This window comes from Dipodomys spectabilis, unplaced genomic scaffold (genome assembly GCF_019054845.1).
Source record: "Dipodomys spectabilis isolate Male_0828 unplaced genomic scaffold, ASM1905484v1 ptg000215l, whole genome shotgun sequence".
NCBI classification, from domain to species: Eukaryota; Metazoa; Chordata; class Mammalia; order Rodentia; family Heteromyidae; genus Dipodomys; species Dipodomys spectabilis.
This window is the reverse complement of record NW_024870892.1, coordinates 8,521,599-8,547,830: the sequence shown is the minus strand read 5'-3', so window position 1 is coordinate 8,547,830 and position 26,232 is coordinate 8,521,599. Positions and strand designations below refer to the sequence as shown.

General features: G+C 46.8%; 1 protein-coding gene across 6 annotated transcripts in view; it reads left to right on the top strand.

Annotated features, from left to right (window-relative positions):
* Window positions 1-26,232, top strand: part of Rasa3 (RAS p21 protein activator 3) — a 92,046-nt gene that overhangs the window by 502 nt on the left and 65,312 nt on the right. The window contains exon 2 of one of the 6 annotated variants that reach the window (XM_042697333.1): window positions 2,884-2,963. The exons of 3 other annotated variants lie outside the window; for them this stretch is intronic. The gene's annotated coding sequence lies outside the window, so the exon portion shown is untranslated. Of the gene's footprint in view, window positions 1-2,873; window positions 2,964-24,935; window positions 24,955-26,232 lie in introns of those variants that run through there. 2 more of the 6 variants (XM_042697332.1, XM_042697335.1) reach the window with 2 other exon arrangements.

Here is a 26,232-nt window from a genome sequence, read left to right as displayed (position 1 = left end):
CCGCGGGTGGTCGCGTGGCGGGACGCTGGGCGCGCGCTGGGCACCGGTGTCATGCATGTGCGCGCGCCCGAGGGTCTGGGCGTCCCGTGTGGGGGCCCGATCTGCCCTCGCCCTGTCTTCCCTCGTCGCGCTTAGTATCCCTCCTACCCCCGGAAACTTCATCCGGGGGTGGGGATCCCCTTCCCGGGGCCGGTCCCCCCTCCCTGGGGTCGGTCACCCCTCCACCCCGGGCCCGGTCCCCCCTCCTTAGGGTCGGTCTCCCCCCCTCCAGACCGGCCCCTCCCTTCCCCCCGGCCGGTCTCCCTTCCTCCCCGGAGCCGGTCCCCCCCTCCCCGGGGCCGGTCTCCCGTGGAGCCTCCGCACCCCTCCATGGAGAGCCGGCCGCGGGAGCCTGGACCGCAGGCCGCCGTTGGCCGTGGCCGGGCTCGGGCCTGGCAGCTTGGCCCGGCTGGGCGGGGAGGCGGGCAGGGAGGACGTCTCGGCTCTGTGGGGAGGGCTGGCCTGGCCTCGCGCGGATCCTGCGGCCGGCATCCCCGGCCATCCCCCGAGGGCGCTCCGCAGCCCGCGGTCCTCGGAAGGAGCCGGTTGCTGGTGACCTTCGAGGCTGCGGAGCGCTCCGCTCCACCGTGCTGCTTCCTGTCTGCTTTATTTGAGGAGACGGCTGGGCCTGAGGCAAAGGAGCACTGCAGGTGGATGTGATATTCGGCTCCAGCAGTGCGTTTTGGTAGCAGAACCCATTGCCATGTCAAACCGGGCACGTCAGCCAGCACCCTTCCTCCAGTGAAGGTCCTTCATCCTCTTCTCTGCCCGGAGGAGTGACCCCACGGGGCGCCAGGCCATCCGAGGGAGCAGCTGAGGCTTCCTGGGCGAGGAGTGGCTGGAGGGAGAAGCTAGCTTCCAGGTCACAAAGCCTGGCAAAGGCCCAGAGATCTGGCTCCTCAGCCTGCCTGTGAAGTCCTTTTTTGTGTGTTTGTGGAATCAAACACGATTTCCTTATCTCTAAAAGAGTGTAGAGAGACAGAGGGTGAGAAAAGGCCTTGGTGCTCAGTATAGAAGCACTGGTGGGCCACAGAAGAATCTGTGCCCATAGGCAGTGGCAGCTTGGGAGGCAGCAGGTTTAGGAGTCTGTCCTCCGCTCTGTGCTGAAACACTGACTGTAGCATCCACCATGTCTTCATTCCAATAAGATGAGGGCTGGGTAACATTTTAGCATTTGAAATTTTGGGGCAGTGGCAGTGAGGATGGGTAGAAGGGCCTGAGCTGGGGCTGCTCGAATCCCCCTTGTATTCTTTGGCTCCAAGGCCCCTGTTTTCCTCTCAAGTACTCTCACCTGCAGAGCTGGTCAGGCCTGACACCTATGTCTTCTGTGGCTAGGGTGTAGAGGCCACCACAGCTCTGTGCACACCGGAGGCCAGGGTTCCAGGTTTCTTCTTTCTTTTTTTTTTTTCCCTTCTTGGGTCTTGGGGCTTGAACTCAGGGCCTGGGTGCTGTCCCTGAGCCTCTTTGTGCTCAAGGCTAGTGCTCTACCACTTGAGCCACAGTGCCATGTCCAGCTTTTTTTTAGTTTATTGGTTTATTGGGGATAAGAAGCTCATGGAGACTTTTCTGCCGGGGCTGGCTTTGAACCTTGATCCTCAGATCCCAGCCTACTAAGTAGCTAGGATTAGAGGTGTGAGCCATGGTGCCCTGCTGGGCTTACTTTCTGTATGCTTCTCTGTACTGTTCTGGGATTGCCGTAGGTGAGAGCTCCTGATTTTAGGTGGTGTAGGAGTTAAGGAGAGCAGAAGTACCTTACTCTCTCCACCCCCACAGTTGCCCCCGGTGCCATTCAGCTCTCACATTTGCCTGGGAGCCTTGTCTCCAGGCTGCTGACTTTTGGCCAAGTCTGCTAGTGACTTGTTGAACAATGTAGGCAAATCTCTTCCCCTTCACCTCCTCCTTTTCTCATCTGCACATGGCAGGCTGTCCTTGCCTGCTTCATCTGATGGGTGTTTACAAGGCAGTGTTGTTGAGGCTTAGTCAATAGCCTTCCCCAAGAAAATGTGTATGTGTGTGTGTGTGTGGGGGGGTGGCGGGCAGCCGAAAATTGTCCCTAAAATCTTACAGATAACTGCATCGCTACACTGTTGCTAGGAAAGTAGTAGGCAGGCTATTTTTCAGGGGGAGTTTCAGTTATGGGGCTTGGCTGCTTTTGGTTTTGATTTCAGAGTATGGGATTTGGTCTCCTCAGAGTCTAGCTGAAGAAAATAGAGGAATCTTCCTCTTTCTTCTTTCTGAACTCTTGTTCCTTCAACATTTTGCAAATAGGATAATAGAGGGGAAAAAGAAGTACGGTGTTTCTATTGTGACCATTTTGAGTACTTGTGTTGAAGAATCTATTACTTCCCCATTTAAATTTTGCAGGGTTATTTTGGATGTGTTCTCCTGTACCCTTAGAATCTTAAGCATTGTATCTCTGGTAACAATTACTTCTTTGTTACAGCAATGCCTCAGCAGTCCTATGTGACTGATCCTTGCTTCCTGAAGGCTGCTGTGTTGAGGAAGTGTGTGGTCTGACTCCACCACCAGCACTGACCCATGATTTGGGGAACAGCCACTGTGAAAGCCCTTCTGCTCAGCAGCATTATTTTGGGTCTGGCACTTCTGAGGCCTTCAGTATAGCTTTATTTTCCACTCATACTTTTCCTTTTGTGTAATATTTACTACTTTTTTTTTTTTTTTTACAAAAGTGCTGTGTTATCTTGATAAACACATTCAGTAAAAGGTGTGCTGCTATGAATAAAACTTAAACCTCATAACCTTTCATTCCTAGAGCAGAAAAGACCTCTTGAACAGCTGTGACTGGTTTCCTTTTTTTTTTTTTTTTTTTTGAGGTGCTATCAGAAGTCAGGCCTGCTGAGAGCCTGTGGATCTCTGGAAAGCCAGGCTTTATCTCCTTTGCCCTCAGACCCTAAGCCACTCCTGTAAGCTTTTCTTGGCTGTTGGTATCTGCTGCTCCATTCCTTTATTGAGAGGTTAGAACTTGGTGGTGAGGAAGGGCATTGGCGGTTAGAGCTATTCCTTCCATTCAGGAGGACTTGGGGAGCTGCAGGCCAGGACTGGTGGCTTCTTGCCTAGTGGCTGCTTGCCTGATGGCAAACAAAATCTCACCAGAAGAGGACAGGTCTGGTGGTGACAGACACAAGTACAAGATAGGGTCATTGAGCGGTACCTTGGCCAGTCACCTGGTGAACAGGTGGCTAGTGACAGCTCTAGGTATGGTCTAGAAGCACGGAATTCTGGTTCAGCTCTACCTGGCAGTTGGGTGCCAGGGCTGAGATGGGGATCACAGCAGGCAGGAGGGCGGGCAGTAGACCTGAAGAAGCCAGGTCTACTTTGTCTTAACATTTGGACAGGTTGTCAGAGTCGTGTCTTCCGGGCCAGGCTAGAGTCGTAGAGGAGAGCTGTTCTGTTACTCCATGGAGTTACCTCAGGTATGTGACAGTGTCTAGAGTGTCTGGGGGTGGGAGTGTGCCGTGCTAGCCATGTGTGCTCCTTGGCGTCAGAAACTTTAAATTCTCCTGCACTCTTTGATGCTAAAATTAGCTTGGGTATTCCATTAACCGAGCTCAGCTAAGCTGTCTGCACTATTTTTAGCTGCTCAGGACTAAAGTGCAGAACTTGGCACCTGTGGAGGCTGAAGCTTTGGCAAGGGTGGCGTCAGCCTGAGATCTCAGGTGCAGTCTCGGAGGTGGTTGGGTTTGCTGTATGTCAGGGGTGGTGAGAAGTGCAAGTTTTAAGTGAGAGATTTATGTCTATCATCTCACTTTGTTTAAATCCTCAACTTCAGGAGATTGAGATGGAGGAAGGGAAGCCCATAGAATGCAGTCTGCCTAAAGACTGCAGGAACTGTCCAGTTTTGTGTGGCCTGAAATTTCTGCCTTCCTTCCCTCTGAATGATGCCTGTCAGGTCACAGCATGGCTTCCTCCTCTGGTTTGCTAGGGATCAGGAGGGTAGGAAGGGACCATGAATTGATAGATGCAGACAGTAGGTTGAACATTGGTTGAGGAGATCTGGGACTGAGCCTCATTCCCCAGCAAGTGCAGGGCTAGGACAGGAGTCAGGGATAGTTGGGCCTGACCACTAACCATCTCAGCTGGGATCTGGATATCAGGGTAGAGGCCCTGAGAGCTACTCATTTTCAAAGCTCAATGACCAAATAGAAAAAAGTAGGAACAAAATAATGCAAATGCAGGCTATAGGAGTGATTTTACCACCACATGTGGTCTGCTTTTTGAAGAATGAGTGAAGCCGAGGCCAGACACGAGAAGTAGGCATGGATTGGACCTGGACCAGTTGTTTGCTGGTCTGCCGGTCTGCTGTTGTTGGAAGATTGCTGTTAAGACAGCTGAATCCCTCTTGTAGTTGAGGACGTTACTATGCCTCAGAATCTTCTCTCTGGCTTCATTAAAAAAAATCCTTCTGAGGAAAAAATGTTCACTTTCCTGTTTAAAAGTTCTTGAGGCTTCTCTTTCTAGTTCCAAATCTACTTGTGGAAGATTTGCTTTGGTTTTATGTCCTCCACCTTTCCCTTGCCTCAGCATTGGCCCCGGTTTCTAGGCCGGCACACCAGCCAGGGACACGCAGACACCTGTGGTGTGGTGCGGTAGTTGGCACTAGTCCAGACTGTGGCGTATAGAGCAGGTATTTTTAATTCCTCTTGTCCTAGGCTTGGAGAAGCCAGGTGGCTTTCCCAGTGTCATGCTCCCAGCAGAAGATTTGCTGTCAGGGTGAGACACCCAGGGCCATGCCACTCAGTGGTCCTCTGATGAGTTTTTGGAGCCTGACATTAGACATCTTGTGGTCAGCAAGCCACATCCCTGCCTCTGACAGCAGTGGATGCTCTTCCCACAGATGGCCAATCCTTTGCCTTTTTTTTTTTTTTTTTAAACATACATTAATAATACTAGGGGATTTCATTGTGGTAATTCCATACATGTGTATGGTGAACTTTGAACATACACACCCTTTTAATCTTCATTTCCTTCTCTACTTTTCAAGCATGTGTATAGTGAACTTCCAGCCCCTTCACTCTTCAGTGTCCTTCCACTCCCCCCAGACTATGGCCCATTATCATTATATTTTTTGGTATGTCTTGAAGGCAACCTTCTTGGGGCCTCGTCAGCAGAGCTCAGCCTTTAAGGTGACCAGCTCTTGTAGCTACAGAGCTGAGGAGTCGATTTCAGGAGTTACTGCTTGTGAGCACTGCTCTGGGTGAGGGCCTGGTCTGATCACTGTCTGGTAGACAGTGCTTCCTGGGGCGGTCTGTGTTGACAGCCTTCAGACCAGGGTCACAGGGTGGGGCTCCTCTGGAAGTGGCTGTCACCCTCTATCCTGACTTCCTTCTCTGGGTAGATCATGGCCAACTCTCAGCTCCAGCTCCCCAGGATGGCTCTGACAGGTGGGAGGGGTAACTCAACTGGCATACTGAAGGGTGATTTAGCCCCAAGTCCACAGGCCCCCTGGGGTCAGACTGAGGCACAGGGTTATTAGCAGAGATCCAAGAACATGAACTACTTCTGCAGAACTGATCTGTGTGTAGTCCCAGGGGCCCCGGCCGGGATGGACTTCTATTCCTAGTCTGGGGTGGGTGCTAGGACAAGGCTGGTTTTCCCATGATCTTTGGGATGAGGGCTGAGCTGGGGAATTCCAGACCCTCAGTACTGCAGCTGGCAAGCTCAGCCCTCTCCGGAAGTCCTTCTGGGCTGGCCTGGAGCTGATGGCTGATGGCTGGCTGCTGTGGGACTGGAATCCTGGGAAAGTTCTGTTGCCAGGGCCCTTGGAGAGAGTTGTATCTCTCATTCCCCTGGCTGACCTCTCAGATTCCTACTTCTGGATTTGAGGGTTTGTGCTGGTTCTGTTTGCTGGAGGTAGAGCACAGGCATGTGCCTTCTGCTGGCTTCTTGCAGGGAGGATGTGCTTCTGGTGCCTAGCCTGCAGGTGTGGACATGGGCTGAGTGCACAGCAGAGGCAAGTAGATTCCCAGCTTTAAGTCAGGAAGGACTCCAAAGACATCTGTTCCCGAGTTTCCAGGACCCCCAGGAATGACATTGACAGCTGTGAATAGGCTTTAACCTAGGACCACATAACAGGGTACTTTATCTACTGTTTTGGGCTGAGTTCTAAGGATGGGAACTGTGTTCTCTGCTCACAGGGAGAGCTCTCATTGCTTTGTGCACACCTGGCATTGCCTGATGACTGGTACCCATAGGGCTTGTGAAGAAGTGGGGTAGGGAGAGAGAACTGGACTGCACCCCTGAGGCAGGCATCGAGGTGAAGGCAAGTGCCAGTCTTTCTTTTCTCCCTTTTTACCAATATCTACTTGTGATATGATTACAAAGACACAGTACCGCATATGCAGGTGCTCATGTACACAGCCTTCACCGGTGTACATGTACACAGGTACTCTACACAATATGCACATACACCCATAAAGAATGTGGACACACCATCTGCAACCTTCATAGGCTCTGCTCATGCACAGCACACATGTACATCTTAGGACACCTTCAGGATAGAGGTGCACGCCCTGGTGTGTACTGTTACAGTTGGGTGACTCCCGCTGGGTCCCTTTTTGCTGAGATCCACACCAGTAGGAATAGGTCAGTCCTGGCCCTGTGAGCCACGTGGAGTAAAAAATGGCCCTTGATTCTAGCATAACCCTTAATCTTTTTTTTCTTTCCAACATGGCTGGGCCACCTAACACTTCCGGTCATGTGATCTGACTCCACAGTGTGTGTGTTTAGGATCACTCTAGGTGTATGTTTAGGGATTTGAGAGCCTGCTTAAGATATCTTGGTCTCTGCTTCTATGGCTTTGAGCTGGGTGTACCTGCCCTTCTCCTGTCTGCACTTGACACCTTTTCCCACTTTTTTGTTTGTTTGTTTGTTTATGTGGTACCAGGGCCTCAGGGCCTCATGCATGCTAGACAAGCACTCTACCATTAAGTACCTCCTTCCTTCCCACCTCACCAATTGTTTTTGAATTTTAAATATTTTGTGTTTGCGTAGTACTTTATACCCTAAGGACCCTCCTTCCCCCCCCCCCCCCCCCCCACCTTGCCTTTAGGGTCTTTCTCATGACTTTTTTCTCATGACTTTGTTTTCCACCTGTGTGTTAGTAGGATCTAAGGCCAGTCCCATGCCCAGGCTGTACCCAGGAAGTGGTACTGGAATTCAGGTGGATGTACCCGCATCAGTAACTTTGGCTCAGGCTTGTGGGTAACTTCTCTTTAGGGCTTGTTTCAGGCCAGAATTCACTGATGTAGACTCCTGGAAGATGACCTTGCTGGCACAGAATATGTAGGGCCTTGCTGAAGTGCTCAGTCCTCTCTGAGCATGCTGCTGCATATGCTTTTGGTGTCCCTGGGCTCCAGGAAGGCTGTGATGACTCTCTCGAGGGTCTGCAGAGGCGGAGGCAGAGCCCTCAGTGTGGCTCTCCGGCTCCCCCGCTGTCCCCATCCGTTGTTGGTGATCTGCGGCATTCCTTTTGCCATTCATCATTTCCTGCTCCTAGCCGGCAGTGTGTTCAGTGTTTGGAGAGCTTTTCTCAGCACCAGGACCCAAGAATGTGTTTATGCATGATCTGAGTGGAAATAAAGGATCACGTGGAAAGAAAAAATATTCTTTACTGTGCCTTTGCTGAATGACTTGATTTACAATTATTTTGTGTAATGAAGTATACTTCCATATTTTATCTAGGGTATCCTCTCTCTTCCTTGTCTTCTTTCTGGGTCCTCTAGACAGCAGGAGGAGGGAGGGTTTGGAGGAATGAGTAGGCTGGAGGGATATGCAGAGTTATTATTCCTGAGTCAAATTTGGCGTTGCCTCCTCCTTGCTGTTCCCATTCACCACCACCAAGAACAGTGTGATTGTGTTCGCCACGGCTCTACGTGGCACTGCTTGGCCAGGGGCCAGATGTCCGCCCCAAGCCACAGTCACACCTGCTGCCTAGCTCCCCTTGAACCAGTGATGTGGGAAGGGTCTGCCTGTGCTGTGTAGGAAAACATGGACATGGAGGCCGTCTGTAGACATAGGGAGTGATGATGCAGATGCAGTTCTCTATGTTCAGATTCTGGATGTGTTTCAGTTGTTGGTCTCCCAGGGGAAACAGGCAGAGGTGGCTCATGTTCTGGCCTTTGTCTTCTCTCTCTTAAGGTGCTCACTTATTTGTAGGGTCCTTGTCACAAGGGCAATTAAAGGGCAATATAGGACAATGTTATGCTGATCATGAGCACCTGCAGTTGCTTGTAGGGTCCTGTCACCCTTGGTTGGCTTACTGTCTCCTTTGACAAGAAGAAGGAATGTGATGTGGTTGGGATGTTGAATGTCCTCAGAGGCCTCTGTGTTAGAGGGTCAGCGCCCAAGTTGGTGCTGTTGGGAGGTGGAAAAGCACCTTTAGTAGGTGGCCAAGTTACCTGCCACTCTTGCTTGGCTTGATAGCTTTGTGAGCCCTATCATCCCGGCTTGTTGGCTTTGGTACACATGGCTCAGAAGTCATTCCTAATGTCAAGAACTGAAGATGACCAAGAAGGGAGAGAGAGACCATCTAGTGTCTCCTGAGTTCTTGTCCTCAGGAGACTAGCTCCCTATCCCAGCTCTTGAGAGCTGGTTGGCCTTGTGGATGCAGAATAAGCATGGCCATCTGCCTTGGTCTTCTAGACCTTTTAGCCAGGGAAGGAGCTTTTCCAGAGCAGCAACTTTTTAACGTTTTTTTTAAATTTTATTTTTATGCACAGGTTCTCTCCAGGCAGGTCCCTTCTTTCCCCAGAGGACATCTGCATTGGTTGGGACATCACTGTATGGGAGGGTATACCATGGACATCCACTGGTGGAGGGCGGGGCACTTTTTCATTACCCCATACTCCTCACAGTAGTCCCCAGAGAGCCCCAGAGTATGTAGTGCTGAGGGTGAGAAGCCCTTGTTGAGTGACATTCTTGGATGTTGTTGAATCAACAGCATTGGACTCTAGGAGTATTGAGGGTGTGTCTTTCAACTTCTCTTTAGGAAATGGGATCTCTGGAGCTGTCAGTCACATTTTGGGGGTAGAGAACAAACAGGTTCTGTGCATATCTGCTGGAGAAAGTAGTCTGATGGTAGACTGCACAGTTGCTACTAACCATTCCAGTGGGACTGGACTGTCCTGATCTTAGGGCTGAGTGGCAGAGACATTGGGAGCCAGTCTGCTTGGTGTAAACTCTAACCCTGTAGCTTACTAGCTGTGTGTGACCTTTGCCAGAGTTATTTAAGTTCTCTAGGTTTTAGCGTCATTATTGAGGTTGATAAAAATTGCTCCTTTGTAGGCTGGTTAAAAGATTGGGTGTTAATTCCATGCCCATTTCTGAGAATATTACTCTTATTACAGGAGCAGTATGGAGCTTGTCCACAGCCTCATCTTCTGTGGGTGAGCTGAAGGTTACTCAGGACATAATTAACAGAAAAGATTTCTCTTGAGCACATGTTATTTTCTTCATGAGCTCTAGGAGTGCATCTCAGCTGGGACAGGAGGGCACAGGCTGTGGGGCCACTGTGGCCCCATATGTGCCCCACCTGTTGTGTGCTGGCTGCCTGGACTTTGGGTTTCCACTCGTTCTACCGGGCTGATGACAGTCTCCAAGTAGACCTGGAATGTAGTGGGCCTTGGCCTTGGAGGGAGCTTCTGTGTCACTTCCTCCTGGAGGATGTACAAGTTACTGCTGCAAAAATGCTGATTATGACAGTAAGTAAAATATTAATTGAGTGGAGAATCCTGGGCATAATGTCTTCTAATGGATGCACTGCAGCATCATGGGGGAGTAAGCATGGGTGTGCAGGCATCATTGGCCACTTTCCCCAGATCTTGACTGGGAACTTGGCATTGGTTCTTGCTGCAGCTGGTGATGGCCACTTGGTATAGGCGTAGTAAATCAGAGCACAGGGCACAAGATGTGACTAAAGACAGGCTTCTACAGTACCACTGGGCAGGATGCATTCCAGGTGGCCCCTAAGGTACTCAGCTTGGTTCTCAGCTCTGTGCCCTTTGCTAGACCATCCAGTGGCTCTCTTCTGTGGCTTTTGTGACAGGAAGAGGGTATGTGCTGTGGTAGGGAGTTTGAATGACCCCCAAGGGTTCATGGGCTAGATGCTTACTTCCTATCTTAGCACAACTGGGGAGTCTCAGAGCCATTAGGAGGTGGCTGAGTTGGAGGCCTTGGAGTCATTGGAGATTTCTTTTTTTTTTTTTTTAAATTTTATTTTATTTTATTTGAGAACATACTGTACAGAGGGGTTACAATTACATTGTCAGGATAATGCATACATTTCTTACCAAGCATTGCAGCCTCCTCCTTTGTTTACCCTTCACCTCCCTTCCCAGCCTCCCCCCTCCCCCCCACCCAATCATACCCCCCTCCCCCCGCCTCCGACATTGTAAAGCTGGTTTTGACATGACATTTTGTACTTCTCATTGTTGCAACAGGTCCACCTGAATCCTTAAACGACTTGTTTGTCCCCATCTCCTCCACATGTTATACTGACATCAAATATAGTGAAAGCAGGGGTTACACTGTGGGGGAGGGACATACAAAGCAACAAAGAAATAATCTTATAAATGCGTTAGAAACACATGCATGAAAGAAACAAAAACATTAAAATACATATTTGAGTGTTCGTTTTCCTAACATCACATCTCTGACTTTTTCCGCTTGACTCATACCTATACTAGATATTGCAAATAAGGGAAACCATGGGACCTATGTTTCTTTGGGCCTGGCTTACTTCACTTAATATAATTTTTTCCAAGCCTTTCCATTTCCTAACAAACAGACCTATAGCCATCTAATCTTCGATAAGGGAGCTAAAACAATAGAATGGAAGACAGACAGCCTCTTCAGTAAATGGTGCTGGCAAAACTGGTTAACTACATGTAGAAAACTAAAGCTAGATCCTTATATATCACCCTGCACCAGAATCAACTCCAAATGGATCAAAGACCTTGAACTCAAAGCAGACACTCTGAAAACATTACAGGATGGAATAGGAGAAACCCTGGGTCTCCTTGGCTCAGGCCGAAATTTTCTGAATAGAGACCCGGAAACACAACAAATCAAAGAAAGGTTGGACAAATGGGATTGTATAAGGTTGCAGAGCTTCTGCAGGGCAAATGACATAGCTAGCAAGATCAATAGAAAGCCCACGGACTGGGAGAAGATCTTTACTAGCCATACAACGGACAAGGGTCTCATATCTAAAATATACTTGGAACTCAAAAAATTAAACCACCCAACAACAAATCCTCAAAGAAACAACTGCCCAATAAGTAAGTGGGTGAAAGACTTAAAGAGAAGCTTCTCTGAAGAAGAAAGAAGGATGGCCAATAGACACATGAAGAAATGTTCAACATCCCTAGCCATAAAAGAAATGCAAATCAAAACAACATTGAGATATCACCTCACTCCAGTTAGAACAGCAAAAATCAAGAACTCTAACAACAACAGATGCTGGAGGGGATGTGGACAGAAAGGAACCTTACTTCATTGTTGGTGGGAATGTAAACTTGTTCAACCACTTTGGAAAGCAGTATGGAGGTTCCTCAAAAGACTTCACATAGAACTCCCCTATGACCCAGCAATTCCACTTTTGGGCATTTACCCTAATGTTTACAAAAAAGACCACACTAAAGCTACCAGCACACTATGTTTATTGCAGCATTATTTACCATAGCTAAGATATGGAACCAACCCAGATGCCCCTCAATAGATGAATGGATCAAGAAAATGTGGTATATATACACAATGGAATTCTATGCCTCCATCAGAAAGAATGTCATTGGAGATTTCCCTCAAAGGAGACAGACTCCAGCCTTGTCCTGCTCATTCATTCCCAGCCTCACACCTCCCACACTTCTACCATGAGGTGCAGCAACAGGCTGCAAGCCGTGGGCCAACTGACTATGGGCTGGAGTTTCCAAAATGGAACCAGTACGAACACATCCTGGATGATCTGACAGACTATAGGAAACGATCTTGCAGCTAGCCTCCCTGAGAGAACACTGGGTATTATGTAGTCAGGTCAGATGAGGGTTCAGCTGCATGCTTCCAGCATCATACCCTGGGAAGCTGGTTTGCCTTCCATCGAGGCGTTGTGTTCATCTGCTGGATGACTGGTTTGTCCCAGCTGGAGAATGCCAGGGACACTCTCCTTGCACAGGGGCAAAGATGATGCTACTCCTCTGCTGCGAATGAATGCAGATGTTTTCAGGCTGCCAGATTTCTCTCCAGGCCTCATTCTGTAGCCTGTCTGTGGAGGTCTCCTTTCTTGCTCAGGCCTACTGACTGCTTATAGCCAGGGTTGAGTAGTAGTACTTGGCATCCCCTGGGCTTGTTCCCTCCTCTCCAAGACTAGTTGGATCATTTCATTGATGCTTTGTAAGTAGGGATACCGATGGCCAAATCTTATTAAAGTGACCAAAGTGAACCAAAGTTGCCTTGATAAGTAAATTACTAATTAGGTTTAATTAATTTTCACCACTGTGGCTTACGGTGTTATCTATAAATTTAAGGGTAAAATGAGGTCTGGGACTCATTGTGTACCATTTGGCAAGTGGGCAGCTACTTTTTATGGCTAGAGCTCATGCTGGCTGTCAGAGCTGGGAAATGCTGATTAATTCATCTGTCTGTTCCAGGCCTCCTTCTCTTCACTCAGGAGACATGTGAGGCCCGGATGTACTAGAGCTCTTTCCAAGATAGGTTTGGACTTGGGTCTAATAAAGGAAACCTCAGGAAATCCAGAATAGAAAGCTAGCACATGGCAGAGGAAATTCATTTTAAGGTCCACAGATAAATTTGTGGTTTGACTTACTAATAGCACAGAAACCAGTCAGCTCACCGAGGATGAGGAATGTCTCACTAAGCACCTCGCTTAGTGTCTGCTTAGAACTTAGAAATGCAGGGCAAGCATTTGAGGGATAGGTGAGTTAAGTTTGCCTGATCTCTCACATCTACTGTTCCCGGGTCTGGAATTCGGGTGGCGAATGCTGCCAGTGTGTTTTTCTTGTTAGAAGGTTGCTGTCATTACCCAGGTTTGTTAGAAGTAGCTTGGTCCTCTCAGATGAACTGACCAGTACCTGTCTTGAGTAAATACATCTCGATGCTCCTTTTGTTCAGTGTAAATGGTTGTACAGTCATAGGCAGCTCCCAGTGCTCAGGTGGAGCCACCTCCCAGTGCTCAGGTGGTGTTCCCTCCCAGTGCTCAGGTGGAGCTCCCTCCCAGTGCTCAGGTGGAGCTCCCTCCCAGGGCTCAGGTGGAGCTCCCTCCCAGAGATCAGGTGGTATTCCCTCCCAGTGCTCAGGTGGTGTTCCCTCCCAGAGCTCAGGTGGAGCTCCCTCCCAGGGCTCAGGTGGTGCTTCCTCCCAGGGCTCAGGTGGAGCTCCCTCCCAGAGATCAGGTGGTGCTCCCTCCCAGAGATCAGGTGGTGCTCCCTCCCAGAGATCAGGTGGTGCTCCCTCCCAGAGCTCAGGTGGAGCTCCCTCCCAGTGCTCAGGTTGAGCTCCCTCCCAGGGCTCAGGTGGAGCTCCCTCCCAGTGCTCAGGTGGAGCTCCCTCCCAGTGCTCAGGTGGAGCTCCCTCCCAGTGCTCAGGTGGAGCTCCCTCCCAGGGCTCAGGTAGAGCTCCCTCCCAGGGCTCTGGTGGAGCTTCCTCCCAGAGATCAAGTGGAGCTCCCTCCCAGTGCTCAGGTGGTGTTCCCTCCCAGTGCTCTGTTGGAGCTCCCTCCCAGAGCTCAGGTGGAGCTCCCTCCCAGAGCCCAGGTGGAGCTCCCTCCCTGTGCTCAGGTGGTGTTCCCTCCCAGAGCTCAGGTGGAGCTCCCTTCCTGTGTGCTCAGGTGGTGTTTCCTCCCAGAGCTCAGGTGGTGCTTCTTCCAGCTGTGGCTGTGGTCTACTGAGGAGGATTTCTCCCATTCCCGCATTTCTACAATGGGCACAGGTGTGTGAAACTTCATGTGGCCCCTGGCACAGGGCTCCAGGCTGGTTCATGGCTCTGGAGGTGTGGGTTGAAAACCAAGCCAGGAGGGTCTTCTTCTAATGGTAGGTGCTAGGGCTGAGAGAGGCTCGTGTCTGCTTGTCGGTGGTGGCTCAGCAGCAAGAATACTGGGCCGAGTACCTTGCAGTGGCTGCAGACCTTTGCTTCTGAGTTGCTGGTTTCTTGTGGCTCCCTCTGGAAAGGGCAGCTGTAACATGAGCTCCTCCCCTGTGGTGACTGATTCACCCTGCCTTGCTAAAGCTGGCTGCTGCTTCTTTGGATTCATCCCTTCAAACTCTTGACAGGATTGAAGGCTGAGGGTGGGGCGGTGGGGAAGGAAGCAGATGCCCTTTAATCTGAGGTGTTAAAAAGGTGTGCTATACCTACACACGATCTAGCAGTTAAGGGTGGGAAGATGGAAGTTGGCCCCCCTCACCTGTCTACCAGGATGATTTAGAGGGACCCATGGCCGTATGGGAGCTATGCTGGGCTCTAGGGAATTGGTCCCAAGCTTAGATGTAGTATCTCCTTTCTGATTTTCTCTTTTCATACATACTGTGCTTCCTGTCCTCCGCTGCAGCTTGGGCTCCTTTGTCAGGCTCCAGAGAGGAGCCAGAGAAGGTTCTGTTGCTCTGTATACTTTGCAGTTTTTAGATATGGTGGTGGAAGTGGAGACTGGGATTTCCTGTGAGAGCAATTTATTTTAATCCATGGAAGATCAACAATTGGCCCTTGGTTGGATAGTGAGCAGTCAACCACCAGCTAAAGGCTCAGATTCTTGGAGTTAAAAATAGAAGTGGAGGGAAAAAAGAGTAGCTTAGTGGAGGATTAAACTGGAGAGGAAACTCTAAGGAGCAAAAACGTAAGGTGAAGAAATGGACATGTGGGCACAAAGCTTCGGGGAAGGTGGGTGCCAGTGCACCAGAGACTCCTGTGAATGTCACTGCTTTTTTCTTTTTCTTTTTTCCTTTCTTCTTTTTTTTAAATTTAGGGGCAGTAAATACTTGTTTATTTTTTGTTAAAGTGATTTTTCACACACATACAGATAGGTTGTACAAAGGGGTTTTATTGTGATATTTTCATATATACTTAACAGGGTAATTTGATCACATTCACTCCTTTACTTTTTTTTTTTTTTTTTGCTGTTATTGGAGCTTGAATTTAGGGCCTTGGGCTATTGCTTGGCTTGCTCATAGCTGGCATTTTACCACTTGAGCCACACCTCCAGCTTGGATTTTTGCTGATAAAATTGGAGATGGATCTTGCAGACTTTCGGGCCAGACTGGCTTCAAATCATGATCTTCTGATTTCAGCCTGTGAGCATCTAGGGTTACAGGCATGAGCTACCAACATCTGTTTTCCCTGGTTTCCCATTCATGCATGCTTATGAAGTACTTCAATCATATGTACTTCCTCTTCGCCTTTTCTGTTACCCTCCCTGTTCTTGTTGGCTCTCACTTCCAAACAGTTCCTATTTATACTTTTGTCATTCTTTTTTCGTTTTGTATTCTGTGTATGACATGTGACATTTGTTTTTCTCTCTCTGCCTTATTTAACTTAACATGCTAATTTATAGATCCATCCAGTTTTCTGCAAATGAATAATTTCATTTTTTATTATGGCTGAATAGTATACCCATTGTATATATTTACCACATTTTCTTTATCTTTTATCAGTTGATGGACACCTGGATCAAATGCATAGCCTGGCTACTGTAAACAGTGTTATCAACATGGGTATACAGATGGATCTATTATATGTTGAGTTTCTTTGTATATATGCTCCAGTGGTATAGCAGGATCATATGGTAATCCTATTTTTAGTTTTTTTGAGAATCCTCAGAATCTTTATTTATTTTTGTCGGTCATGGAGCTTGAACTCTGGGCCTGAGAGCTGTCCCTCAGCTCCTCAGCTCAAGGTGAGGGCCCTACTACTTGATCCACAGAGCCACTTCTGGTTTTCTGGTGGTTTATTGGAGATGAGTCTCATGGCCTTTCCTGCCCAGGCTGGCTTTAAACTGAGATCCTCAGATCTCAGCCTCCTGAGTAGCTAGTATTACAGGCGTGAGCCAGCAGCACCTGGCTTTCAGTGTTGATTTTTTTTTTTTTTTGGTCTGTCATGGGGCTTGAGCTCTGAGCTTGGGTGCTGTCCCTGTGCTTTTCAGCTCAAGGAGAGTGCTCTACTGCTTGAGCCACAGTGCCAGTTCCGGCTTTCTAGTGGTTTTTATTGGAAATAAGAGTCTCATGGACTTTCCTGCCTGGGCTGGCTTTGAACCTCGATCCTCAGATCTCAGCCTCCTGAGTAGCTAGGATTACAGGCGTGAGCCACCAGCTCCCAGCTTTCAGTATTGATTTCTATAATGGCCAGACCAACTTTCATTCCCAGAAAGAGTATATAAGAGTCCTTTTTCCCTTGACATTTTTGCCAGAATTTGTTGTGTTTTATCGATGATGGCCATTCTGAATGTTGTGAGATGGAATCTCAGTGGTATTTTTTTTTTTTTTTTTGGGTCCGGTTGTGGGGCCTGAACTCTGGGCCTAGGCGCTGTCCCTCAGCTCTTCAGCTCAAGGCTAGTGCTCTACCACTTGAGCCCAGCACCACTTCTGGCTTTTTTCTTTTTGCTTATGTGGTGCTGAGGAATTGAACCCAGGGCCTCAGGCATGCAAGGCAAGCGCTCTACCACTGAGCCACCTTCCCAGCCCCTCAGTGGTATTTTGATTCACATTTTCTTTTTGGCTAAGGTGGTTAAACATTCTTTATGAAATTATTAGCCATTTTATAGTTCTTCTTTTGTCTGTTCATTTGCCATATATAGATTGTTCTTTTGGCTACTTTAAATTTCAGTAATTTAAGAACAAATGTGACATTTTAAAGTTTGGTTATTAACTATAGCTAAATTTAAATAAGAAAAATATTCAGAAGATGAAGGACTGTGTACCTTAATGTGTAGACACAAGGTTATTATAAGGAAAAGCAAACATGGTTATTCTTGGGAAACTTAAAGGGGGGTAAGTGGTAAACAGGTGGCGTGCAGTGTGTGTACCATCAAGGATGCCCACCTGTGGTGGCCAGCAAGTACCCTAGACGTGCAGAAGCAGGTCACATGCACATGGAGCCTGATTGATGCTGAAGATTACATCTGAGCTCACTGAGGAAAGGAGTGAATTTTATAAACAGAGGTGACTTCATGGCCTCCCTGTAATCCTTAGCAGGCATTACACTTAGTTCACACTATGTAAAACTTTGTATAAAACACATAAAAACTATATAAAAGGTGGCCTGAAATCCTAGTCACTCAGGAGCTGAGATCTGAGGATTGCACTTTGAAGCCAGCCCAGGCAGGAAAGTCCGTGAGACTCTTCTCTCCAATTAACCCTCCCTAAAGCTGAAAGTGGACCTATAGCTTAAGTGGTAGACTCCAGTGCCCAGGCACTGAGTTCAAGCCCCAAGTTAGGTACACACACACACACACACACACACACACACACACACACACACACACACACACACACACACACACACACACATGCCTCCCTACCCCCCCAACAACAAAAAACCTATATAAAACACAAATTCCATTGGATTAAAGGTGACAATCTAAAAGTACAAAACAAATACCAGCAAAAAAACATTGGAGAATGTTGTGTAGAGCCTCTGAACATAGAGAAATTTCTTCAAGTAAGAGAAAACTAGAAAACAGAGGAAGGAAATGTGGCAGATCTGGTCTCCACTATACCTGACCATGGGTTTCACACACTAAACAAAAAGAACTAACTTTATTGAACATGTATACCCTATTCCATAAATTATACGGTGTAACAGCTACTTACATAGCATTTGCACTGCGTAGACTCTTAAGTCTTTTAGAGATGATTTAAAGTATACAGGAAAATGAGGTAGGTTACCGGTAAATACTATACCCTTTATAGAAGGAACTTGACCATCTGTAGATTTTGGTTTCTGGAGGGACATTGTACCGGGCCCCAAATACAGTGTCCCAAGTGGACTCTGAAGGAGTATTATGTATAACTATTTAAAGTGCATACACAGTGGGGGTGTTGGTAGCTCACCCCTGTAATACTAGTTACTTAGGAGGCTGAGATCTTAGGATCACAGTTGAAGCCATCCTGGGCAGGAAAGTTTGTGAAATTCTTACCTTCAATTAACCAGCAAAAAGCTGAAGGGAGGTCTGGCTCAAATTGTAGAGTGCCAGCCTTGAGCAGGGAAAAAAAAAAAAAAAAAACCCACGAAGGGACAATACCATGGTCCTTAGTTCAAGTCTTAGTACTGGTATGCGTGTACACAGACACAGATACAAAAATTAAAAATATATGTATTACAAGACATTAAATGACAGTTGTAGTCTATAGTAGCTGTAGTCCCACGAACTGGTGACATATACCTCCCTAAGGCAAGCCCTATGGAGGCTTGTACCCTGTATGATATAGACCTTAATCTACTCATCTGATCCCACCACATATTCTAGAAACACACAGGGAAATGTAGGGAGCCCTGCGATATTTTTGCACAGATCCCACAGTATTTGGGGCATATAGCCTATGACCCAGAACCCTGTCACACTGGGTACAAGCATGCACCACACATGTGATGAGATGTTTATGGGGGTTCCAATGGCACAGTTGGCACAATTCTACAGTATTGGCAGGTGTGTGGCTGCTGTAGTTCCCAGAACAGCCTTTGAGACAGGACCTGTTGAAGAGATGGGACTGCTGGAAGTGAGGGCAGATATACTGTGATCTCGATACTGTTTGTAGAGAAGTCATATGAATACTATGACTACTATGGGTTGATACTGTCATCCTATAGAACATAGTGCTTCTTTTTTTAATTGTAAAGTTGACGTATAGAGGGGTTACAGTTACATAAGTCAGGTAGTGAAGTGTCACCTCTTCCCTTGTTTTCTCACAGTTTTCTCCTCCTGACTCTTCAACCCCCACAAGTTGTATAGTTCATTTTCAAGATAATGTCTAGTATCACTGCTGAATTGGTTCACTCTTTGTCCCACAACTTCTGTGCTTCCTCTTCCCCTCCCCAAAGCAGATAAATGTACGTATAAGACAAAAGGTACAGAAATCAAAAACAGCTACAAAAGGGGAAAAACAAAAAAAGAACAAAAACAAAACCACAAAGAGTAAACTAAAAAAACTCTCATTTTCATACCTTAGAGTTTATTTTGATAATTACCATTTTATATGAGCACACGCACATAGCTATTGAGTCCCTGGGGGGATTCTCTCCTAAGAATATCCTCCTTTGGTCTCACTGTGTGAATGTTTAAAGCCCTGTTTAATTCGTCATATCCAAGTGTAATTTTTTGTCTTTTACTGTCCATCAAGTTTACTTGTAGATTTAGAGACATTATTTCAAGTGAGGGAAACCATGCAACCTATGTTTCTTTAGATTGGGCTTACTTCATTTAATGTAAGTTTTTCTAAGTCTTTCCATTTCTTACAAATGGGGCAATGTCATTCATTCTGATAGAAGTATAGAATTCTGTTTTGTCTATATGCCACATTTTCTTGACCTGTTTGTCCACTTAGAGGCATATCTTGGCTGTGGTAAACAATGCTGCAATGAACATGGTTGTCCTGGTGGCTTTAGTGTTGCATAGTTTGTGGTCAATTGGATAGATAGATGCCCAGGAGTGAGATTGCTGGGTCACAGGAAAGCTCTATGTTCAGTCTTTTGAGGCACCTCCATACTGCTTTCCAGAATGATTGAACAAGTTTACATTTCTACCAACAGTGTAGGCCACATCCCTGCCAGTGTCTGTTATTGTTAGTTTTCTTGATAATGGGGTGAGGTGAAATTGCAGTGTTGTTTTGATTTGCATTTATATTATGGCCAGAGATGTTGAACCATGTCTTCATGTGTCTGTTGGCCCTTCTTACTTCTTCTGAGAAGTCTCTCTTTCAGCCCATTTAATTAATTGGGTTGTTATTTCTTTAAGGCTTTGTTTTTTTTGGAGAGTTGTTAATTTTTTGACCTCTAAGTATTATTTTAGCTATGAGACCCTTGTCTGATGCATAGCTAATAGCCTCATTCTGTGGGCTCTCCATTTATCTTGTCTTTTGCTGTGCAGAAACTCTTCAGTTTGATGCAGTACCATTTATTCAGTTTTTCTTTGATTTGTTGTGATTCTGGATCTTTACTTAGGAAGTTTCAACCCATGCCAAGGAGTGCTAGTGTTTCCTCTATCCCTTCCTGTAGTATTTTCAGGGTATCTGGGGTCTTTGACATAGTGCTTCTTAAGAAGTATTCAGAGCAAGTTATAGTTAGGAACACAGAGTACTTTTTTTCCCCTATAATCTAGAGAACAAAGAGCTAGCTCAATAGATCAGGATGATACAAAGTTAGTAAAAAGTTCTGAACTCCCCTTCTCATTTGTAAATGAAGTCCTTCTTTGTATAGTTGTGTGCTTAAAGAGAAAGGGACACAGTTTTAAGCCAGCTGGTCAGCTTCGTTGTTCTGTGTGTGGAACTGGTTGAAAGGAGGGGACTAGTATTCATTATATATGCTTTTAGGAAGTCAGACAAAATCAGTGAATATATATTGCTATTATAATTAAATTAAAATAGATTTTTCAATGCTTTATTTTAAAAAATATACAGAATAGGCTCTGGGATGTGGTAGGAGCAGGCTCTAGAATGTGGAGGGAACAGGTTCTGGGATAGGGTGGGAACAGGCTCTGGATTGTGGTGGGAGTGGGCTCTGAGATGCGGTGGGAACAGACACTGGGATGTGGTGGGAACATAAACTGGGATGTGGTAGGAACCGGCTCTGGGATGCGGTGGGAGCAGGCTCTGGGATGTGGTGGGAGCAGTTTCTGGGATGTGTTGGGAGCAGGCGCTGGGATGTGGTGGGAGGAGGCTCTGGGATGCGGTGGGAGCAGGCTGTGGGATATGATGGGGACAGGCTGTGGGATGTGGTAGGAACAGGCACTGGGATGTGGTAGGAACAGGCTCTGGGATGTGGTGAGAACAGACTCTGGAATGTGGTGGGAACAGGCTCTGGGAAGTTTTGGTAACAGGCTCTGGGATGTGGGAACAGACTCTGGGATGTGGTGGGAACAGGCTGTGTGGGATGTTGTGGGAACAGGCTGTGGGATGCGGTGGGAGCAGGCCCTGGGATATGGTGGATGCAGGCTTTGGGATGTGGTAGGAAGAGGTTCTGGGATGGGGTAGGAAGAGGCTGTGGGATATGGTGGGAGCAGGTGCTGGGATGGTGAAGACCAGGTCATTCCAGGTGGGAATCCTCTGCCTCATGGGTTCATGGTAGTGATGTCTAAGAGGCAGGAGTCTACCCAAAACTCCATCAAGTGGTGGGTCAGAAGCAGATGGTGTCAGATGCAGTTTTTTCCCATGTCTCTTCTCTGTGGCTTGGTGCCATGGGGATTGTGGGTGTTGGCTGGGTGAATGTCGGTGTCATTCAGCCAGAAAAAGTGGGGTGTGAATCAGGCGGTGACACCAAAGAGCTCTGAAGCGTAGCTCTGTAACAGAAACTATATAGAACAGCCACATGTCTGATCCATGATTTTGAAATGTCCAAATGGGAAAATCTGTAGAGACAGTATGGAAGTTGGGTTTTCTAGATGTGGTCTGACTTTTGTGGTATGGAGTTTCTTTCTTAGCTGACAAATGGTCTTTGGAATTGTGATGATGGTTCATAGTTCCATGACATATTGAAAATAAATGAGCTGGATGCCATTGGTTCACGCTGTAATCCTAGCTACTCAGGAGTCTGAGCTCTGAGGATCACAGTTCAAAGCCATCCTGGGCAAGAAAGTCTATGAGATTCATTCCTCTTCAATTAACCACTGAAGAGCCAGAAGTGGAGCTCTTACTCAATGGTAGAGCACAGAAGCTCAGGGAAGCACCCAGGCCCTGACTTCAAGTCCTAGAATTGGTGCTCACACACACATGTGCACTCACAGAGAAAACACTAGGGAGGGGACAGGGAATGTGATAGTATGGGTGAAGTTAATTGTAATACAGTGTAAGCATATGTGGAGACATAACAATGAAAGTCCCCCCTGTATAACTAATATAATCCAATGAAAAAGAAAAGACCACTCTCCCCCCCCCTCACTCAGTTGTATTTTTTTTAAAGGGTGAATTGTATAGATAACATCTCATTAAAAAACTAAAAATTAGGATGTGGCGCTGTGGCTCAAGTGGTAGAGCACTTGCCTTGAGCTAAAGAGTGCAGGGACAGCGCCTAAGTCCAGAGTTCAAGGCCCATGACCGACCAAAAAAAACAAAACAAAACTAAAAATTAGTTGGGTACTGATGGCTCACCTATAATGGTAGCTACGTAGGAGGCTGATATCTGAGGATCTTGTTTCATAGCCAGCCTGGGCAGGAATGTCTATGAGACTCTTTATCTCCAATTAAATCACAGAAAAAGCCAGAAGTGGAGCTGTAGCTCAAGTGGTAGAGTGCTAGCCTTGAGCAAAGGCATTTAGGGACAGTTCCTAGATTCAGAATTCAAGCTTCAAGACTTGGAAAAAGAAAAAGAAAAAGGACAAATCTCCAGATCATTCACCTTCTGAGAGTGACAGGGAGTCATGTCTTCATTAGCAAACCCAGTAAATAAAGGGGTGATCAATCATTTATCCTAACTCTTTTTGTGAGCCACACTGTGGGTTACTAATGTACAGGAAGGGCTCCTCATACTACCTCAACTTAAAATGAAAGGTAGCATTAATGTCCCATTTGACATGCTGTTTGGATGTATGAAGAGCAAAGTATAGCTACCTCTACGATTCTGCAGTATGTTGAGCTAGAGAAAGAGCACACTGGTGCTGTCAGCATCTTGGTTGCTGTTCTGAATATACTGCTGAGTTTACCAAATGCATGTCATGTCCCAACAAAAAGTATGTTACTGAACAATAATAAAATTAAGTATAAACTCTAAAAGAAGTGTTTGTGCCCTTTCTTGTTCCTTAGAAGGATGTAGTGGACTGTAATGGAATCATATTTTCCAGTGATCATCTCTGTCAACATGTAGGTGATTACCTCTGTTTTTTAAAAAAAATTGCTGCAAAATACACAATATGAAATTAGCATTGTGGTCATTTTTGAGATATTTCATCGATATTTAAAGAACTTACAATGTTGTATAGCTATACATTTCTCTATTTTTAAAACTTTTTTTTGATGCCAGTCCTAGTGTTTGAATTCAGGGCACTGTCTCTGAGGGGTTTTTTGTTTGTTTGTTTGTTTGTTTGTTTTTTGTATTTGTTTTTGTTTCCCCTCAAAGATGGTACTCTACCTCTTGAGCCACAGCTCCACTTTTGGCTTTTTGGGGATTAATTGGAGATAAGAGTCTTAGGAATTTTTCTGCCTGAGCTGGCTTTGAACCTAGGTCCTCAGATCTCAGCTTCCTTGGGAGCTAGAATTACAGGCGTGAGCCACCAACACCTGGCTTCTAGTTTTAAAACATATTAAGCACTGTAGAACACCCTGTGCCCTTAAAGTGACCACATCCGTCTCCACCCTGATGACAAGCCACATTTTGTCGGTTTGTGTGTCAGTGAGTGCTTGGGTTGTTCCCATCTGCAAGTGGTGAAGACTAGCTCTGATGTGAACGTTTCGTGCGTGTTTTTTGTTTGAACACTTGTTTTCAGTTCTTCTGAGCGGACACCTGCGTAGCCTGCTGGAGTCTGTGGTCGGTCCCGTGTGACGTCTTGAGGAGTCACTGCAGCAACCTTGGAGCATCCCAGCTACTCCACAGCCTCCTCAGCACATGCTACTTTCTTTTTTAAGTTTTAGCTAGCCTTGTGGGTGGGAAGTGGTATCTTGTGGTTTTGATTTGCATTTTCATAATGACTACTGATGTTGACAATGTGTGTGTCTTCTTTGGAAGGATCTTCAGGTTCTTTTAGCTGGTTTTTGTTGTTGTTATTCAGTGTAAAAGTTAAAAAAAAATGTATTGTAGATACTACTACACCCTATCAGACATGTGAGTGAAAGTGCTTTCTTCTCTTCTCTTTTTTAACCACTTTATGTAGTCCTTACAGTATTGCCTGAGATACTGTCCTCAGGATCCCAGATCCCTGTCTTCCCCTCCACACTGATCTACCCGTTGTGAGAAGGCAGAGCGGAGGCAGCCAGGTTGGCTCTTGTCATCTGGGAGGAGGTCACAGGGAGTTGGGTTGTGTGGGGAGGCACATCAGGCTGCTCCCTTCAGACAGAGTTTTTTGTTGTTTTTTTTTTTGGGATCCGGCCGTGGGGCCTGAACTCTGGGCCTGGGTGCTGTCCCTCAGCTCTTCAGCTCAAGGCTAGCGCTCTACCACTTGAGCCACAGCGCCACTTCCGGCTTTTTTCTTTTTTGCTTATGTAGTGCTGAGGAATCGAACCCAGGGCCTCATGCATGCAAGGCAAGCACTCTACCACTGAGCCACCTTCCCAGCCCCCAGACAGAGTTTTTATGTGCCTCGTCTTTTGCCAGAAATACAGGTTTCTTCACAAAGCTGTTGATACCCTCATCCTCTATTGTGTCAACATAAAACAGAAAGTCTAAAGACAAGTGTTTCTGACTTAAAGAAAATGTATAATCGAAAGACAGATTAATGAGTGTTGTTGAGGACTTGGGGGAAATTGTAACACTGTGTGCTGCTGTTGGACATGTAGAACCATGAAGCCATGAACAGCAACGCAGCAGTTACTATGAGCAAACATCAACTTACCCCATGAGCCAGCAGACTAGGCAAGTTCTCAAGAGAATAAAAAACCTGCATCCACACAAAAATGTTTAGGTGATTATTCACAGCTGCACTGCTTGCAGCAGCTGAAAGCAAGTGTCCTCCAGGTGTGGAGTCAGTGAAGATGAGGCCCATCCAGGCAGTGGAGTACTATGGAGCCGTGAAAAGGCGTGCAGCCCGACAAAGGCCATAATGTGAGTAAGCCCTGAGAATATGAGTAAGCAGAGAAAACTGATAAAAGGACTACATGGCACAGGGTTCCATCTGTGGTACCTAAATGTCCAGAACAAGCAAATCTGCAGAGGCAGAAAGTTGGCCTATAGTTGCCAGGGTGGGGAAGAGGAAGCAGTGGCCTGCAGGGTTGGTTTCTTTTCAGGAGATGAGAATGTTCTTAACGTTGGCTGTGTTAGAGTTACACAACCCTTTGAGTGTTTTGGGAACCATTGGACTGAGCTGTGCAGTGTTGACATGCTTTCTCAGTAGAGCTGCTTAAGAAGAAACACACACACACTCACACACTGACATCCAAACACCATAATCATGGAGAGCAGAAGTCTTGGGTACCTGTGGGGCTAGCCTTTGTCTCCCCCTGCTCTGCTTCCTCTGGTGGGGTGATGGCAGGCATCTCCCCTCTGAATTTCCTGTCCAACTGTGAGGACACACACGGTTCCTATTCTTGTCTGGCATTCTTACCTTTGTTAGAGCCTGTGCTTTTAGGGCATTTCCTATCCCTTCTTTACCCTTCAGGTGTTTTAGGGGAAGGCAGACTTCCATGGCAGAGCAGATTTTATTCAAATCACTGTTCTTTTCACATTTTCAGGGGTGCCTATAATATCTTGACTTTAGTTTGTAAGGGTTTTTCTCTTTAATCTTGTAATAACTCCTGATATCTGTTTCCTTTCTTCTGTTCACCCTTCTTAGCTACCCTGGGCTTCTCATCCCACCCCTTTAATGATAAACCTACTAGAACTGTGCCATTACTGAAAACCAAAGCTTGAAGGAGCGAGAGAAGCACGAAGGCACAAGGAGCACAGTTGCTCTGGGTGTTACTGTTTCTGAGTGAGGAGGGAGTTGCTGTTTTCCAACCTCTGTTTATTTCTTAAACATTTCTCTATTTTCTCTCAGATGCTTCTCTGTTGCTTTTAGGAAGTAGTTTGGAAATCCCAGCCTTCTGCCTGTGATGATTGTGGCTCTCTGGGGGGCGTGGAGGCCGCTGCTCACTTGATCCTTTCAAGGGTTAGGCTTTAAGAGGGAAGGAGGCAGTTTAGGGCAATGTAATTGCAGAAGCAAGTACATCTGGTAGTTGGGAAGCCACTGTAGCAAGAGGTGAGTGTAGGCATGTATTAGGCTGGGGCTAGGCATGGGCGGGGATGCCAGTGGACCGCAAAGGCATCCCAGTCTGGAAAGCAAAGCCCATCATACAATAGCTGTTTCTAACTCAAGGGCATGTTAATGCTTTGTTTTTCCAAAAC